The sequence below is a fragment of the Miscanthus floridulus genome, chromosome 8, assembly GCF_019320115.1.
Source record: "Miscanthus floridulus cultivar M001 chromosome 8, ASM1932011v1, whole genome shotgun sequence".
Classification (NCBI taxonomy): domain Eukaryota; kingdom Viridiplantae; phylum Streptophyta; class Magnoliopsida; order Poales; family Poaceae; genus Miscanthus; species Miscanthus floridulus.
This window is the reverse complement of record NC_089587.1, coordinates 218119620-218127144: the sequence shown is the minus strand read 5'-3', so window position 1 is coordinate 218127144 and position 7525 is coordinate 218119620.

Genomic DNA, 7525 nt, shown 5'->3' with positions numbered 1-7525 from the left:
ACTGCACTCGCCCCTGAGAGCGCAAAACCCAGGGCTTCTTTGTCGCAGCACCTCAGGTTGTGCCCGTTTGGCAGTGGGACCCAAAAAATAGCTCTAGGAGCTGGTTCACAATCCCTACCAAAGGGGCTCTAAAACAATGAGGTACTGCCTCCGTCCCTAAATGTTAGTCGCCACGATTTGCGTGCCGATAACTTTGACTCGATTTATAGAAAATACGTGCAACATTTCTATCTCTAAATAAATTTATTAAAAAACTAGATTCAAATATCTATCCAATAATACTAATTATGTGTCATAAATATTAATATTTTTTAATATATATTTAGTCAAAGTTGTTTCTCGGGAAGCGAAAATGATAGACATTTAGGGACGGAGGGAGTACATATCTGTGATAGCATTTATTGCTTAGAGTTACCTTTATCGCCCTTGAACATCGAGAATCTTTAGAGGCAATTTTTTGTCAGTAACCAGTCTTACTGTTAGGCCAATCTTAGTGTTGGTTTCATAGCCCAGTTTTTAACACATCTCTATTTTTAAAACAGTGCAGAAGAGTTTTATCCACATGAAACTATCTCTACTCCCATAAAATTTTTATCATCTCTCTTCATTAATATAGTGCAATATCAGCATATTTAATGGTTATGAAACTCTGATGAAACTCCATTGAGACCAGTGACTGGTTATATGTGCATGAATGAATGAGGACCGGTGAGTGGCTATCTTGAACAACAAGAAGCATTTAGCATTGCTATCGTCAACTCCGTCGACGTGCTTGACACCACCACCCCATTGCTACGTCCAGCTTCAGCCCCTACCCCGCATATACCAGCCAATTTTTTTTTTATTTTTAGCCCTTTTTTATTTTTTCACAAATATGCCCCTGGAGGTAAGATTTCAAAATCTGGACCCTTAGCTCGGCGCCACCATTGTTGGCGCCATGGACGCTGACATGGTAGCCAGCTCAGTGTCGTGGATCTTAGCGCCGAGCTCAGCGCCAAGCCCTCTTACGTATGGGCCCGAGGTTCCTTTCTCTCTTCCTCTCTCTTTCTCTCTGCCATCCCCGCCCACACCGTTCGTGCTGTCCCTGCCGCACCGCCCACGCCACCCCGGCCGTAGCCGCCGCACTCGCTTGAAAGCTCTAGTTTGGTTTTAGTGAATTGATGAAACCCTAAGTGCTAACCTAGTTTATCAAAGTGATTATTAGATAGGTGGCACTACTCCAAGTAATGAAGAAATTGTGAAGATCATGATGATGGTGGTGCCATAGTGATGATCAAACACTTGGACTTGAAAAGAAGAAAAAGAAAAACAAAAGGCTCAAGGCAAAGGTATAAATGGTAGGAGCTATTTTGTTTTGGTGATCAAGACACTTAGAGAGTGTGATCACATTTAGGTTCGATAGCCGTACTATTAAGAGGGGTGAAACTCATATAAGAATGCGGTTATCAAAGTGTCACTGGATGCTCTAACTCATTGCATATGCATTTAGGATCTAGTGGAGTGCTAACACCCATGAAAATGTTTACAAAAATATGCTAACACATGTGCACAAGGTGATACACTTGGTGGTTGGCACATTTGAGTAAGGGTTAGGAACTTCACTGGCGGAGTGTCCGATGGTGCCACCAGCATCCTAGACAGAAAAGACAGAGGTCACTGTAAGTGACCGGACGCTGATCTCAGATGGACCGGCGTGTCCAGTCAGTGGCAGCAGAGGGCATAGCGTCGGTCTCTGATCGGACGCTGGTCACTTAGTGACCAGATGCTGATAGGGTGCGTCCAATCCTGCTGATGTGGCAGCGCACAGGGGAGTCGTCATGTGACCAAATGCTGGGTGTGTTCGGTCGAGCATGACCGGACACGTCCGGTCGTGAAAAATCATTTCTGGATGCTTACTAGAAACGACTGGATGTTGAGGCCCAGCGTCCGGTCACTTTGTAGCAGCGCATTCGGTCATCACTTGACCATTGGAATCGAGCGCTCAGTATTTGAAGAGAGGGGACATGTGGCACGCATCACATGATCGGACGCTGAGGTCCAACGTCCAGTCGATATGACCGGAGCGTCCGGTCACCCCGTGTTGTGCCCAGTGAAGGGGTACAATGGCTCTATTTCATGGGGACTTCTATTTAAGCCCCATGGCCGGCTCAAGCTCACCCTCTTGGCCATTTGTATTGACATAGCAACCTTGTGAGCTTAGGCAAAGCCCTCGCATTCATCTCCATCATTGATTCATCATCTTTGTGAGATTGGAAGAGAATCCAAGTGCATTGCTTAAGTGTTTGCATCTAGAGGCACTTGTTTGTGTTTCACTGTGGGATTCGCTTGTTACTCTTGGTGGTTGCCGCCACCTAGATGGCTTGGAGCAGCGAGGGTCATTGAGCGGAGGGTGGTGATTGTCTCTGGCTTCGATCTTGGTGATTGTGAGGGGTTCTTGACCTTTCCTCAGCGGAGAGTCAAAAGGTACTCTAGTGGATTGCTCATGGCTTGTGTGATCCTCATCTTGTGTTGGTTGTGCGGCACCCTATTAAGGGTTTGGCATGTGATGCCAATTAGCTCGTGAACCTCCAAGTGAGTCAATCACCACAACGAGGAGTAGCTTGCCGGCAATCAAGTGAACCTTGGTAAAAAATCATTGTGTTCATCATTTGATTCTGAGGTGATTGGTCTTCATTGATATTCATTCTTGTGATTGATTGGCTCCTTCCTCGACATGGTGGTATAAACAAATTGCTCACTCTCTTTACTTTACCACAAACTAGTTGTCAAGCTCTTTAGTGTTGCTAGTTGTGAGAGCTTGTTAGTTTGGTTAATATGGCTCTTTAGTTAGTCTTTGAGAGCACACTAACTTAGTGTAGTGCCATAGCTATTGTGTGGTTAGAGACAATAGAAACTAAAATTGTGGTAGGTGGCTTGCATTTTTAGTAGGCTAGCGCAATACTTGCTTTGTCTCATAATTGTCTAACCGGTTTGTCAAGTGTTGTTGTAGAAATTTTTATTAGGCTATTCACCCCCCTCTAGCCATTAGGACCTTTCACCGCTCCCGTGCCGGCGTCCACGCCCGCCATGCCACTCGGCGCTACGGCCCTGCCCTGCCCTACCCGTCCATGGCCCGCGTGCCCTCGCCGGCTGCCATGCTTGCGTGCCCTCGCTGGCTGCCATGCCCTCCCTGCCTTCCACGTCGTGCGCTGTCCCACCCAGCCCAGCCGCGACCCATTGCGCCCTACCCTACCACGCCACTTGCGCTGCGGCTCGCCCCGCCCCACCCATCCGTGGCCTGCGTGCCCTCACCGACCGTCTTGCCCACACGCCCTCGCTGGCCGACCATGGCCTACCCCACCCTGCACGGTCTACCATGCCATGCCCGCCCCTACCCGCCATGCCAAGGCGCACGGGAGCTCCGGCCTAGGCACGCCAAGGCACTTCGGTGGCTTGCTGTTGCACTCCACCGACTGCACAGTAAAGTAAGTTACTTTATTCGTTTGAATTGGTAATTTAGTACTTAGTTAACAATAGTTAGGGTGTAATAGGTAGATAGATATTTAGATAGATATATAGATACTTATGTTGGTATAACTAGTTTTCATATATAGTTATTACATAGTTAGATACATACATAGGTATATATTTAGTACTTAGTATATATATGTAGTACTTAGTACATAGTATACATTTACTTATCTAAATACTAGAGACCTTCACGTTAGTAGTTAGCGTGTATTTTTGACTAAAGGACATGCGTTTCGATACGTGTTTGAAATAGATGGACAACCTAGTGACCATATATCATGGAGGCACCGTTGAAAGTGATCGCTATGGATATATTGAGTTTGTTGACATGCAAAGCATGCCTGTGCTATTCAATGATAGGCCTTCATTTAGTGAGATGGTTGCAAGGGCTTGGGAGGAGATGCATTGCCTTGGAGATGATGATGATGGCATTGCAGTTGAGGGTGTACTACACCTAGGTTCTCCTCCCAACATCCTCAGGCGAATGATCCCAATTGGATGTGTGAATCAGTGGGAGAACTATGTGAGATCGACTATAAAGAGCCAGCTGTAATGTTTGGACGTGGTTGTGCGTCGGGTGTTAGTTGATCCTATCCCTTATGGGTTTTCCCCACCAATGGGTCAGCAGGCACACTTTGACCCTCCCATCCTGAAACATGATATGGATGTAGAGGTTGCACCTACGGTTCCTGATGCTCAATCTGCCCCCAATGAGGTAGTTGGAGATGCTTGTCAGACTCATGTTGTTGTGGCAGATCCTCCTCATGAGATCCCTTTAACATAGAATGATCCAAGTAAGTGTCTTATCAGCATGGTTATTGGGAGCTTACCCCCTTCCTTACATCTATTTCTTTCATTCTTTCCTTATTTCTCTACTTATGTTGTAGGAGACATTCCTAATAATGTGGATGTGCCCCCTATTGCTGCGTAAGTGCACTGTGGAGATGGATTCCATGGCTCCAATAGTGTTGAAATTATGAATGATTTGGAGGCATATGAGATGGCAAGGGCTCTTGATTCTGATGATGATCGCCCTATTGGAGAGTTAATAGAGAGTGATGTTCAGGGGCTGAGACGTATCTTTCCTGGCCGTCGTGATCTAAGAGTTCATGAGTTCAACGATCTTGCTTATTCCGATCAGACATGTGCAGAAGGACGTGATGATGAGCTTCTAGAAGCTCCTGAGGCCGGTCCTAACATGGTAATTGAAAATGGGAGGGTATTCAAGGACCTCCCTGCATTGAAGAGGTGGTTGCATGCGTTTGCAGTGATACGAAAGAGACCTTACAAGGTCTTGCATTCGTATGCGGAGCGCCGTTACACAGTTGTGTGTGACAAGGAACGCTGCCCATGGAGGATTTGTGCAAGGAAGCAAAAGGTCACCGAAAAGTGAAAGATCACAAAAGTTGTCAGGCCACACAATTGTGCTGACTATGAGCTGACACTGAAACATTGGCAGTTGGCATCTACCCTCATTGCCAAGCGGTTGATGAGAATATTCTAGGGAGAACCCAACATGAAGGTTAGGACAATTATCAGGACCGTTGAGGCGTTGTATGGAGGTTATGTGATAACTTATGGTCAAGCTTGGAGGGCTAAGCAGCGAGCGTAGAAGATAATATATGGGGACTGGGAGGATGGGTACGAGCAGATGCCAGTACTTTTCAATGCAATCGAAGCGGTGAATCTAGGCATGCATTATGAGTACATCCCAAAACCAAATGCATGGAAGGTGGGAGGAAAATATTCTTCCGTGCTTTTCTGGTGCTTCCCTCAGTGTGTCGAGGCCTTTAGACACTATCATCCCGTCTTCTCTATTGATGGTACATTTTTGATTGGCAAATACTAGAGCACACTTCTTATAGCTATATCCTGTGACGCGAACAAGTTGGTTCCTTTGGCATTTGCTTTGGTTGAGAAGCAGAACAATAACAGTTGGGGATGGTTCTTGAGGCTAGTACGAATATATGTGGTTGGCCCTGGCAGGGAGGTTGGCGTCATATCTGATAGGCACTAGGGCATACTTAATGTTGTGTGAGAGCAGATAGAGAGGTATGCACCTTTGCACCACTGTTGATGTACTCGGCACTTTGCCAAGAATCTACTCCAGAAAGATGGTGTGAATGATAACTTTGACCTGTTCCAGGAGACTGCTCGATAGCTTGAGGACAAGTACTTTTAGAAAAAGTTGGAGCAGGTCAGAACCACATTAAATATATAAGGTAGACAATGGCTTACAGGTTTGATGAGGGATTTGGAGAAATGGACAAGAGCTCATGACGCCGGTGGATGGAGGTACAAGTTTTAGTGCAGCAATATGGCGGAGTCATTCAATAAGTTGCTATTGGGGATATGTGGTATGCCCATGAATGCAATCATTCAATTCACCTTTTACAAGCTTATTGTCTGGTTCAACGATAGACACGCCCATGCATTGAAGTTGAAGAGTGATGGAGAGATATGGGCTTTGAAATCAAAGGCACACCTAGAGAAGGCAAATAAAAGGGCTGTCACACATAAGGTTACATGCTTTGACCATGCCACATGGACTTATCAGGTCGAGCATAGGGGCGGTACAACGTCCGATGGTGAGGTCTGAGAGTCGAGGATGCATGTGGTTATTCTCTAGGATTTCAAATGCACTTGTGGTAAACCAAGACAGTATCACTTTCTATGTTCCCATTTGGTGGCAGCAACTAAGCATCGCAACTATAATATCAAGAGCAGGATACCTCATGAGTTTAGTGTTGACACGCTTGTGCACACATGGAGCCCCCGCTTTGTGCCTTTTTGGGACCCTAGAGAGTGGCCTCTATATAAAGGGCCAAAGTATATTGTGGATCTAGCTTACTGTTGGAACAAGCGTGGATCAAGAAAGAGGATGAGGCACATGATGGTTATAGATTAGATACCTGGAAGAACGAGGCATGGGAGAGGTACCCCATTTCTTACTGACCCCGAGCAGTACGAGTGTGGCAAGTGTGGTAGACTTGGCCATAATTCACGCAGTTGTCATTGGTAGATTAGTGAGGTGCGACTATTGGTTGTTTTCATTATTTCATATTTGTCGTATTCATTTAATTAATTATGCATGTCTCAATTTATGCATGTAATTGTGTCAATTACTTGTACATTTCTAAGTTCATGTTCATTGTATATTGAATTTTTAATTCATTAACTTTTTTGGTAGGATGGCTCAATTCCACCTGCTCGACCCGACGTATGAGGCGACCCACCGAGGATGTCTCATAGCGGCGGGGCAGGTATTAATCTATATGTTTTGTTCAAATTTTTATGAGCGTACATGTGTTCGTGAAGTAACAGGAGACTATATTTTATTTCATACAGGACCTTCCTCTCCTTCATCCTAGAACCCACAATGGGTTCTTGGACATGCAGTACGACGACATGTACACACCTTTCCTGTAAAAAGCTAGCCTGGATGTCATCTCTTTTTAGGTTTGTCGTGGGTTGCCCAAGTTCAACTTAGCGGCCATAACTATGTTGTATGATAGGTATTATCTTCAATCATTGCCTCCATTCATGGTCATTTATTCATGTGCTTGCCTTTTTGACATGTAATCTTGCTTTGTCTAAAATATAGGTGGCGGCTGGAGACTCACAGCTTACCGCTACCTTTCGGGGAGATGATAGTCACACTCCAGGTCTGTTAGAAGATGCTAGGAGTGAGGATTTATGGCAACACAGTCACCGGACAGTGCAGGTCAGAAGACTAGAGAGCATGAGTAGAGGCCTTCCTTGAGCATGAGGTTGGTGAGCAAGGGGCTCGCACTTCTGGAGTTTTAATCTCCTGGCTCTGGCAAGAGTTTGCACAATACCTCGAGGAGGTAGATGAGGAGACAGTTGGGTACTACTGCAGGACGTGGATCCTACACCTGTTTGCCTGCGTTCTCTTCCCAACGCTACGGGTGACACTGCATTGTGGATGTGAGTCCACTGTCTCAGTGACTAGGCCTAGACGGGTCGGTACAGCTAGGGCTCTATAGTCTTGGAT